Below are 13192 nucleotides of genomic sequence, written 5' to 3'. Positions count from 1 at the left end.
GAATCAAATTAAGATTTGGATCAACATTATCTGATTGATTAAAATAGAGATTTAATATGGATAACATATTGAGATTAGTCCACCCTTTTGGCAAAAAAAAAAATAAAAATATAGCAACGGCAGCAGAAAAATACTATTTAATTTTAGCTATCCATTCCAAATATTTTAGCTTTCTATTTAATTTTTTTATTTCTTCCTTTATGTGATTTTGTTATGCGAACATAACCAAAGGATTCAAAAACTCGTAAAACATAGAAAATAAATAAATAGAAAAATGCGAAATTTGATGCAATTAATAGAGATGAAAATGATATAGATAGAAGGATACTTTGGTTTCTCGATTTACAAGGTTGATCGGATAGTCACTACGTGAGAACTAAGAAACACGCAACACAAAATCTCTAAACCAAATAAGGAATAAAGAAGGGTAATTTGGATTCTCGATCCACATGGTTGGTTGGATGATCACCACATGAGAATTAGTCAACACGCAACACAAGATTTCTAAACCAATCAAAAAATGGAGTTGACACAACAAGCGATCAAGCACCGATTGAGAGGCGACAAACTATCTCGAATCACTCGAAAATGACTCAATTTTGCAAGATTACCGAGGATTGCAATGCACAATCTCGAATAATCAAGTAAGGAATAATCACTCTTGAAAGCAAATAAATTTTATAATGAAATATAGTGTTTTTTTAAAATGATAAACAAAACCTTTATATAGAGATTCTTCAAGGTAAATGCAAGCGTGTCGTACAACTGCAAAATAAAGTATCAGTTCCTACGCCACAAAAAGTTTGCAAAATGCAGTAGCTTAGTGAGTAGGATCGTCTCCGCAGGGAACAATAATAATATTGAATATTCGGTTAGTTATAATTATACTAAAATATATAGGGGGGGGGGGGGGTTTGATTTATTACACTAATTTAAGGAGAAATAAATTCGCTCAACTAAATAAAATAAAATAAAATGCAAGGCGGATTACCAAAGATGATTAGACTCGAGCATAGGCATGAAGTTTCTGTTCGGGATATAAATTTTGTTCATCGACTAAAAATCAAGTTCATTGACTAATTGGATAAATTGGTTATAGTTGATCTACGCACGTTCACAACCAACCTTTCATAACTTTGTCGATAGCTAAGGTACGACCATTAGCTATTTCTCTAATCGAGTGAGAATCCTAGGTACGACCGTAGTTTTACTGACTCGACAGCTCTAAGTACTAGAAAAGCCCAATTCAATTTAACAAAATTCCTAAGCGGATTTATTTAAAATTGATTATAATTCTTCCCTACAGTATTTCTCTAGGTTGCTACACCAATTGGAAAATTACACAATTACGGGTGCCAATCTCCAATTTAGCTACGAAATCTCAAATCAATACGTGCGCAATAATCAATTTAAGATTTCTAAACTTATAAATTAGAAGAATTAGAAATATCCAATATCAATGAACACCCCATTAAACAGAACTAAGTCTCACAAATTCAATCTCAAACATCAATTCACACAACGCTAGAAATGAAATTACACGGAATTCATAGAAATTGAAAATACAAAACAAATAAAGAAGTTCATCATGCCTTCAACTTTGAATTTGACAAAGAAAAACTATATGAAGATAGAAGAAGAACGCCCGAAAAGTGTCTGCAACCCTCTTCTAAGTTCTCGTCTCTTCCCTCGTGTTCTTCCTTCTTTTCCTTCAAATAATATGGCCTCGTGGTAAAGAACATGGTAGTCCCTTTCTCTTCTCCTCTTCAATTCAAAAAATCATGTCTCTTCAAGTCCATCCCAACATCCCCTTTTAAATAGATCCCCTTTGCACTTCAATCCTCACATACTCTTTATATTGTTAATTTACCCCGGAGGGCCTTTTTGTATATTCCACATTTCTCACATTGTGTTGTGGTAACTAAAATTTGTTATTGTAGTTTGTATACAAATTCGCAGGGAATTTTATTCGAAAATCAATGAGTGGAGTTTTTATAGGAGAACGGTCAGATATAGCAATTGTGCGGTTGTAGACCCTGGATAGTTATCACAATTATTTATACTCTTTTTACTGGTGAGTTTCCAGGTCGAACACAAGGATTTAAAGTCATGAATTTCAATGGCGAAAATCTTGGAGAAAGCGACGAAGGATACAAGAAAGGGTCCGCTTGGAGCGGGCCTGAATTTTAACTACTGAAAGCGGTAAATAAAGCAATAAAGATGAGGTGAACGGAAACGAGCGAAGCGAAAGCGAGAGGTGGAATTTCAGTGGTAATCAGATGATTGGGACATGAGCGAAAATGGGGACCAGATGATCGGGGCATGGATGAATCGCGGTTACCAGAGGATTGGGGCGTGAGTGAGCGGCATATTATACGTATATGTATATGAGCGAATTAGAGTGAATGAGAGGTGCTGTGTCTGAACTGTGCGTTACTAAATGGATAGATTTCCCTGGATGTAGTGAGCGAATGATGTATGTGTGTTATCGGAAGAATATATGTATATTATGAAAATGATGATAGAAAGATGCTGTAATTATATAAACTGGATTATAAAGAATTCATCACGCTGGTATTTTTGGCCTGGGGGGATTTACAACAAGACTTCAATGATACCCAGAATTAAGACATTATAAGAAAGAAACCCTACTGTCACTAGGAATTTCTGCGACCTAATAGACCCCCGTCTATATCCCGTTAATTTTCTCAATTTCTGCCTCATTAGTGGCTTTACCCCTGATGTTACTACTATTTCATCATAATCAAATTTAGCACAGTAGTTAAGCAGGTCGACAAGGCTCCCGCGTACTTAACTACATTGAACTACCTTGAAACCGCTTTTGGCGCATAACAAGGCTTAATTAATCAATTCTTCTCTCGCTTTATACCAGTGATATGAAATTCTCTAAAATTGATTTATATAAGTATGGAAAATTGTGAAAGAATTTAATTTGAAGAAATGAATGATATTTCTTTATATACTACGAAAGCGCGAAAAGAATTAGACTACAAAGCTGTAAAATGAAAGTAGTAATCTAATCTAAGAAAGCATTAAAGACGCGGCCAAGGGAGAGGGAAGACCCCTACTCCCTTGGTCTTTCTTGTGAAGAACTCCCTTACAAGGTTGGAGCTCTCGGAAACAGGAAGACGACGAACGCTATATGTATGCTGAAATCACCAAAGAATTCGATATATTTTTTACGTAAAGATATCTGGCCCTATTTATATCAGGTGTGAAAAGGAGGTTGCAAGTAGCTGTTAGGCAGTTCCAACCACTGGGCAGTTAGGCGGTTTGCTGGTGGTTATTCTGTTGAAGCAGTTGCTCGCCATAACTCCCAGGGTGCCCGCTTCGCTTGCGATGAAGGTTAAGGGCACAAATCTTCCTCGCTTGCTGGAGAGCTGGAGGGCATCAGCGTAGCTCGGCTCGCTTGTGCTAGCTGGAATTGGAATGGCTGTACCGCTGCAGTTGAAGTACTTTGTTGAAATCTGGTGATAGTCTGCAGCGGCGGGTATCTGGGTTGTCGCTTGCAAGCGGGAGAGTCTATCGCTTGCGGCTATGAAGGTGGCCGCTTGCCTCTCATGCCTTAGTGTTTTCAAAGTTTGTCCCGGGCGCTTGCGAGCGAAGGCGGCTGTCGCTTGCGGCGTCTGCCTTAGCTTTTCTGGTACCAGATTACCGCTTAAGAGGGCAAAAATTCGTTAATAATCTCAACAACGAATTATGGATCATGCCTAGTGATATAAATCAATATTGTATGCCGATTACGAATTATTTTGATGGTTCTTATGCAGAAATTCGAGTAATACACAATTTTGTCAAGCTAAGAATATGCTCATATTTGGAGTCATCATGTTGCATGATCATGACTAAAGCCTTCGTGCGTTCTGCTCATTGTCTCCCAAATACACCCCAAAATATGCCAACTCCATGAAACCTATTATGCAATAAAAAACACACCATGAGTTGCATAAATACAAAATTTCGTTTCTCAAAAGTCGTCCAAAACATAATAAAATATCATTATATACAACGCATATCAGTAAAAGAAATGAAACATTATAAAACAATTAAACAAATTAAAAGGCAACATACGATGAGACATAAAAATAAGGAAATAATCTATTAAAAAATACACTAAAAGGAAACTTATATAAGGAAATAGAAATATGGAAATAATGGACTCTATAATTATTAATAAGTTGTCTTGGTTAGCGGTCTCAGATCTTCTAATGATGATTTTAGAATAATTAAGTGATCAAAACATCAAACTTATGTTCGGAATAAATACTTAAGTTCACGGACATAGAACAATAAAAATTTCAATAATTAATAGAAGTTTCAAATACAATATGCCATAAACAAATTCTTAGATTAAACCAATAATCAAATTAAATTAACCAACACAACCAAACAGCCCCACCATCAAACCTCAATTGATGTCTCTCAACTGACGTCGGCACGGGGAGCACTAAAATTTTTTTCCAATGCTGGTAGTACATAATTTAAAATTTTAAAATATAATTTATAAAATTAAAAAATTAATTATAGAGTATAATTAATATAAAATAAATGATTTTTATTTTTTTATTTTTTATTTTTACAGGGTCTTCACCCACGACTGGAAGATGCGCGATCATTGCCACGTCCATAAGAGTTGGACCAAAGGGGCCAGAGGGTAGGAGGAAAGTCCCATTTTCCGCATTCCAGAAGGCAGACATGGCCAACAGCACCTTCTCATGCAGGTTGATAGGCATGGTGGACAGTAGTATGGCTTGATCGATTTTTTGCGATCGCCATTGGGCCTGGAAGTGTTCTGCTACCCGTCGATACCAAGCGCGGTAAGGATCTTTTGGGTCTGTGAGATGGGTTTTGATGCTGTCTCGAATGCGAATTGCTTGGTAGTTAGGATTGTTGATAGCCAAGGAATTTCGGGATTCCAAAACTTCCCTCATCCGATTTGAGTTTTCAGGAGTAGTGCAGTATGGACGGATTGTCGGAGTTAGTACTTTCGAGGCTGAAAATGGGCCCTCCGGGAGGGTTCCGTCGAAAGGAAGGGCAGGAATGTATTGATTCGCCATAGTTAGAGTGTTTTGGGATTGTGATTCACAAAGGCTTGTATTGCGGAGAAGGAAATTAACCAGGAGTATTGCAGTAACTGGTGCAGTTGCTAAGGGAATGTTTCAAGAAGGTAGTGATTTATGAACTTCCAAACATTGATTGTTAAATGGCGTTTGAAAGTCCCTTGGCGGCGGGCAAGTTGTTACGTACGAAATTTAGAATTAGGTTAAAAGCCCAAGGTAAAAAGAAGAATGGGCCGGGCAATAGGGTTGATTGAACTGGCTGAAGGACACCGTGAGGAAATCGAGGAAAATAGATTTATTTCTAAGGAAAATACAAGACGGAAGGTCCTCAGGGCGGAAAGACCTCAGGTCGGAAGGTCCTCAAGACGGAAGGTCCTCAGGGCGGAAAGACCTCAGGTTGGAAGGATCTCAGGTCGGTAGGTCTTCAAGACGGAAAGACCTCAAGTCGGAAGGTTTTCAGGTCGGGAGGTCCTCAAGATGAAAAGACCTCAGGTTGGAAGGTCTTCAGGTCGAGAGGTCCTCAAGATGGAAAGACCTCAGGTCGGAAGGATCTCAGGTCGATAGGTCCTCAAGACGGAAAGACCTCAGGTCGGAAGGTCTTCCGTTCGGGAGGGCCTCAAGACGGAAAGTCATCAGGACGGGAAGTCCGCAGGTCGGGAGGCTTTCAGGTCGGGAAAAGGAAGAAAGTTAAGATCTCAAGAATTGATCCAAATCCAGACCGAAGTCGGGCAGACGCGGAGGTCTGTTAAGAGGAAGGTCGGGCAAGGAAGAGGTACGGACAGATGCGGAGGTCTTCGGTCGAAGACGGAGGGCGGCTGATGCGGAGGTCGGCCCAAGCGAGGTCGGGCGAAGAAGCAGGTCGGGCGAAGGACGAAGTCGGGCCAAAAGAGCGGAAGGTCTGTGGTCGGTTCAAAGAGTGAAATATAAGGATAATTTTGGTCTGCTGAGGACACGTGTCAGCATGAAAAGGGTTGGAAGACGGTTGGGAAGGAGACGTTGTAACCGTTCGGGTGACGGTTTTCAGTACGGTTTCCCAGAGAATATTTAAAGGTTTGAATCATCATTTGGCAAGATATCTTCAATCAACTTCAACAAAGCAAAGTCAGATTTGGGGATCACCACTTTAAATTTCAGTCTTTTATTTTCCAGTTTATTTTCTGTACCGTACAGTGTTTAGAGATTCCTAATCTCAGGCACTAATTAATCAAGTTTAAGGATATTTTCCATATCTTTGAATTTTACTTTATTTTTGTTGAAAAAATACATCAACAAATTGGCGACCACAGTGGGAGCAAGACAAAATTGCTCATTCCAATTCCGGCGATAATTTCATACGTCTTAGATCCGGCCGAATCATCGGAAGGGTTATGGCAGGTTCACAACCGCAATCATCTTCGGCACCGGTGGGAGAATCCGTTCCACCACCCATTGTGCCGAATGCCGGGGAAATCCCACAACCACCAACTGATTGGTGGTCTTATGTTCAACAAATGAACAACCAGCATACCTTGGTTATGCAGAATATGTTGCGTGAGCAACAAACGAACATGTTGCGTGAGCAACAGAGTCAGTTGCAGAACATGATAGATCAAGCACTGTCAAGGGTTAGTCTTCAACCCACTCAAACGCCACCAGGAGTTTCACCGTCCAGACCACAGGCAAATTTCGCAGGGCCATCATTCGTGGATAGTACATTCCCAAGTGCCACAAATCCCAACCGAATGGATAGGGGAAAATCTCCTTTGACTTTTCCCAACAATGTTCCACTGGGACCAAGGGTTACCAATCCGCAGCCGAGCAATACAAGGGAGGACAGGCCTGAAGGATATATACATGATCCTATTCACATTCCTGTGCAGGATCCGTTCCATGTTCCTGATCATCAACGCTTTCATGTAGATCCTGACGAGATTGCACATATATTAAGGGATCAGTATGGATTAACTCCTCAGATGGCTAACCGCCCTGCATATCAGAGACCTTTCCCAGAAAGGATCATTAATGAACACCCTCTCCCAAGGAATTTTCGACCACCCGACTTTCATGCATTCTCAGGGGAGGACGGATCTTCCACCATAGAACATGTTGGTCGGTTCACAGCACAATTAGGAGAAGTTGGCAATAACCCTTTTTATAAGTTACAGCTGTTTGGTTTATCTCTTACTAGAACAGCATTTTCGTGGTTTGTAAGTCTGCCTCCTGGACAAATTCAGACATGGGAAGGATTGGAGATGGCATTTCACGCTAGATTCTTCAATCCTTTGCCAGTTGTTTCTTTAACTGATTTACTGGAATTGAGACAGTACCCAGAAGAAACTGCTTCACAGTTTATAGAAAGGGTGCGATTGATGAAGGGACGATGTCCTACGGTAATCAGTGAGAAAGAGATGACCAATTTAGTGGTCCGGAATATGCATACTCGTTTAAGAAAGGAACTCACTGCCCTGGATGTTGAGGATTTGGCAAGTCTTGCATCCAAGGCAGGACGTTTAGAATCTTTGTTTAGGGAAGAAGATCAGCACAACAGGCGTAATAGAGGCCAACATATGGCGAGTATGGGAACAGAAACATGTGACTTTGATTTTAATCAGTCAGAAGAGATGGCAGCCGAAATCCTTTCTGGAAAACCGTATGTATGTCCTAAATTGAAGCCAGTACCAGGATCTGAAGGAAAGGAGCAACCGACCTTTGATAGTTCGAAAGCTGATGAAATCTTTGATATCCTACTGACTGATGGGCAGATCCGTATTCCAAAGGGGCAAAGATTGGCCACTAAAGAAGAAATCAAAGGGAGACCATATTGTAAGTGGCATAATTCCTTCACACACAATACAAGTCAGTGTACTCATTTCAGGAAGGAAATTCAAAAAGCCATTAAGACAGGTCGGCTCAAATACATCACTCTAGGTGTAGACCAGCAACCATTTCCGAAAGTAACAACGGCAATGGTTGGCATCCAACCAAGTTCGGAAACAGGGAAAAGTTCGGCCAATGATGGACATACAGGGGAACGAACTCAGGCAAACCCTGGAACTAAAAAGGGAAGTCAGCCAAACAGTGGCCGACCGGAAGAACGACTCAAAGTTGTTGAAAGACCAGTCGCTGAAAAATGGGACCGACCAGACGGTTCGTTTAATGTGGAGGTGAAAGAAAGGGTTGTAGTACGTGACCACCCGACCAGAAAAACAGGGTCGGTCGGGAGCAATTGGGCTCGAAATAAGAAGCCTTTACCAGTTGATATAGACCCTCGTTTCCCGGGTATGAATCGTACACAGATTCGCAATGCCAAACGCAGGTATGCTGCAAAGTATGGGAAAAGAGGTCCTTCAGCAAAACAACTAACCGACGAACAAAAAGCAGCCGACCACTTGGCAGGAGATCAGTCCATTCGGATCTTTACCGAACAAACGACCAATGAGCAGGGAGTAGCCATTCAGTCTCCAGTTGGTCGGTCCAGTCGGGTCTGGTCAGGAAAGCAACCGAATGACGGTTTAGGCACTTCCGACCATACCAAAAGAAGTTCGTCGGGACAGGGGAAAGGTAAAGGAGTGGCAGATGAAATAATTAAAGGTTTTAGATGCCAACATTGTGAACGGATCAACATCAATCCATCTCTTGAAGAATTCCGTATTGAATCTTTGACGGCTCAATCTCAATCTCGGGATAAGATAAAGGAAGAAATAGTAACTACAGAGGAAAGTTCAAGATCTGTTAAATCTCGTCTGGGACCACGAATCCCTTGTCGAATGACAGAGATTAATCAGATGAGTGATGAACCGATGTGGGCGAGTCTGGTAGATGAAACTATGGATGAACCTTTATGGGCATTCTTGGCAGATGGTGAATTAGAGGAGACAGAGGGGGCAAAGGCCTCAGATTCCGATCCTCATTCGGAAACACCTTCGATTGTGTTTCCTCCTATTCCAGAGGGTGCGATCTCTCACTTGAAACCTCTGTATGTTAATGCTCACATTTGTGGGAAACCAATCACTAAGGTTTTTGTGGATAATGGAGCAGTCTTTAACGTTATGCCATTGAAGACCCTCAAGAAGTTAGGGAAAGGAATTCATGATCTGTCTCCTGTGGAATTCGAAATGACAAGTTTTACAGGGCAGCCGACTAAGCCTGAAGGCATGATGGTTGCCACGATCGAGGTCGGACCAAAGAAGATCTCCACTGTTTTCTTTATTGTGGACGCAGATACTACATACTCTCTCTTGCTGGGAAGAGACTGGATTCATGCCTCTCAATGTGTGCCTTCAACCCTGCACCAACAATTAATGTTCTGGGAAGGAAATCAGGTCTTCAAAATGGAAGCGAATGATAATCCATTCGATGTAACAGAACAAGTTGAAGAGTCAGTGTTTTATTCCAGTCAGGTGGCTCCGATGTCTCAGTTGTACATGGCCAGGGAATACCCAATCAAGGGTTATAAAGTCACTGGCCAGAACTCGATGTTCTATTAAAAGAACACCTTTATTGTATGGCTCATGATAAAGCCACACCCATTCCCGTATAATTTGTTTGTAATGGAAGATACAAGCTTAGAAGTATGTAGTTCTCTTATTATTAGTTTCTATTTAAAGCAATTATTACATAAAGCAGAAAATAGTAAAGAGATTCTGGATGTTCACCTCCAAAAAGATGAACAATTTTGTTGGCCCGACTTATTAGAAAAAATAGAACCAACAGCTTCATCACAAGACCCGTTATTGGAGTTTAATTTAGGAACCCAATTGGTTCCAAAAGTGATCAGGTTAAGTGGTTATTTGTCTAAAGAGCAACAAACAATGATGCTCGAAGTTATTAGAAACAACATTGATTGTTTAGCATAGGATTATTCAGAGATGCCTGGTTTGACAAGAAGTTTAATAGAGCATCGATTGCCTATCAAAGAAGGTTGTAAACCTTACAAACAACCTCCAAGGCGAATGAGCCCGGATCTGATGCCTCAAATCAAGGAAGAAATCCAAAAACTTCTCAAAGTGGGTTTCATTCAGCCTTGCCGTTATGCGGAGTGGCTGGCTAACATTGTGCCAGTGGTCAAGAAAAATGGTAAGATAAGGATATGCATCGACTTCAGGGATTTGAATCTAGCTACCCCTAAGGACGAATATGTGATGCCTATGGCCGACATGTTGATAGATGCAGCAGCAGGGCATAAAATCCTTAGTCTGATGGATGGTTATGCAGGTTATAACCAAATATTCTTGGCAGAGGAAGACATTCCTAAGACAGCATTCAGATGCCCAGGGGCTTTAGGTATTTATGAATGGACAGTCATGCCATTCGGGTTAAAGAATGCAGGGGCAACTTACCAAAGAGCCATGAATTCAATCTTTCATGATTTAATTGGCAGATCTATGGAAGTGTATATTGATTATGTTATAGTTAAATCTGCAAGTTTTGACGAACATTTGAGAGATCTTGAAGAGGCATTTGAAAGAATGAAGAAGTACAAGTTGAAGATGAATCCAACCAAATGTGCTTTTGGAATATCAGCCGGGAGTTTTTTAGGATTTCTAGTTCATGAGAGAGGAATTGAAATCGATGCCAACAAGGCTAAAGCCATTCTTGATAGTCGGCCACCCAAGACGATTAAAGAAATCCAAAGTCTTTTGGGTAAGGTGAACTATTTGAGGCGTTTCATTTCTAATGTTGCTGGCAAGGTCAGACCCATCACTAAATTGTTGAAGGCTGGAAAAAATGCTTTTGAATGGGGTCCAGATCAACAGATGGCTTTAGATGCTATCAAGCAGGCATTGGTTCACCCTCCAGTCTTGATGCCTCCTAAACAAGGTCGGCCACTCAAACTTTATTTGGCAAATACATATGAAGTGGTTAGTTGTTTATTGGCACAGGATGGTGATGACGGGAAGGAAAGGGCAATCTACTATCTCAGTAAAACCCTTACAGGACCAGAACTGAATTACACTATGCCAGAAAAAATGTGTTATTCATTGGTCTTCGCTTGTACTAAACTCGAGCATTATTTGCTGCCCAGAAGAGTTGAGGTCATATCAAAGGTGGATCTCATCAAATTGATTTTACAGAGACCTACTATGAAGGGCAGACTCATGAAGTGGGCCATCAAATTGGCTCCTTTTGATCTTCAACATTCCCCTTTGAGGGCAGTCAAGGGACAAGCAGTAGCCGACTTCTTAGCAGAATTTTCCCAAGTCGGATATTCTCATAGTGATAGCGTCCGACCATTTGGTTGTTCATCATATTTGAATACCCTGCAGGTCGGATGTGTGCCTTATATAAGTACCAGAACATGGTTGATGTTCTTTGATGGTTCTACCTCTGGAAACAAATCAGGGGCAGGGGTCTTTTTGCAAGGACCTGATGGTCAAAAGATCAACTTACAACTACGATTGGAAGCCATGACCCATAATTCGGCAGAATATGAGGCTTTAATTTTGGGGCTGGAGGCTTTAATAGCCAGGAAGGTCCAGTCTGTAATAATAAGGGGGGATTCTCAATTAGTAGTCAACCAGGTAAACAATCAATATGTTTGCAATTACCCTCATCTTCGTAGATATAGGGACATTGTGGGTCGGTTATTGACGAAAATTTCAGAGGTAATAATTGAGTTCATTCCGAGGAAAGAAAACCAACGTGCTGATGAATTGGCTCAAAGGGCATGTAAAGGAATTCTGGAGGATATGTGGTCGGAGGTCAAGTCGGGCATAGATGGAAAGGTGGACCCAATATGTGACCGAATGGTCGGGCAGGAGATAGTCGTACAGGAGCCCGACTGCGAAGTTATGGTCGGGCAGGAGGTAGTCGCACAGGAGCCTGGCTGTGAAATTATGGTCGGGCAGGAGATTGTTGGACAGGAGCCCGACTGCGAGGCCGTCGGGCAGGAGACGGTCGTTCAGGAGCCCGACTGCGAGGCCGTCAGGCAGGAGACGGTCGTTCAGGAGCCCGACTGCGAAGTTATTGTCGGACAGGAGTCCGACGGCGAAACAGTGCCCGATTGGAGAACAGAGCTTATCCTGTATTTACAGAATCCAGGTGCGAGTTTTTCAATGGCGACACGATTGAAGGCTTTACGTTTTCAATTGATAAATGGAATTTTATACAAGAGATCATTTGAAGGTTTACTTTTGAAATGCTTGGGGTCTAAAGAAGCTCTAGAGGTAATGACAGAAGTACATGGTGGGATATGTGGAGCTCATCGGGCAGGTCTGAATATGAGATGGGCCATTCATCGTTTGGGTTTTTTCTGGCCAAAGATTTTTTAAGATTGCATACAATTTGCCAAAGGCTGTCAGGAATGTCAGAAACATGGAAATTTAAACCATTTGCCAGTAACCGAATTGCAATTCTTGGCAAAACCATGGCCTTTTAAATCATGGGCTATGGATATTATTGGTAAGATACATCCGGCTTCATCGAAACATCATTGTTTCATATTGGTCGCGACTGACTACTTTACCAAGTGGGTAGAAGCAGTTGCTTTGAAAAATGTGGATCAGAAAGAAGTGATAGACTTCGTTTTGAATCAAATTATTTACAGATATGGTATTCCTCGGTCTATAACAACCGACCAAGGCCTGGTTTTCACAGGGGAAAAGTTCTCTAGTTTCTTGGCAGAATTCGGGGTTCGATTACATCATTCTTCACCTTATTATCCCCAAGCCAATGGACAAGCGGAAGCAGCAAATAAGATTATTATTGGGATTATAAAGAAGATGGTTGAAGGGAACCCAAGAAAATGGCATTTGTTATTGTCTCAGGCTTTGTGGGCACATAGGAACACCAGAAATACGGCAACAGGGTTCTCACCTTACCAACTCACGTTTGGCCAAGATGCTGTTTTACCAGCCGAAATCCGAGTATCATCTGGCCGAACAGAATTTGCTGATAGTAATCTTACAGAGGAATACCAACAACTTATGTTGCAGCAGTTAGAAGATTTGGATGTTAACCGACTCCATGCAATAGAGCGAAGTGTGAAACAGAGTGAAATCAGAGCAAAGAGTTATGGAAAGAAAGTTCTTCACAGGACATTCCAACAAGGAGATTTAGTCTGGAAGACCATTCTTCCTACATATAAGAAAACTGATCAATTGGGAAAATGGTCACCGAATTGGGAAGGACCA

This window comes from Andrographis paniculata, unplaced genomic scaffold (assembly GCF_009805555.1).
Source record: "Andrographis paniculata isolate CXL003 unplaced genomic scaffold, ASM980555v1 Contig86END, whole genome shotgun sequence".
Classification (NCBI taxonomy): Eukaryota; Viridiplantae; Streptophyta; class Magnoliopsida; order Lamiales; family Acanthaceae; genus Andrographis; species Andrographis paniculata.
Note: the sequence above shows the minus strand (reverse complement) of the source record.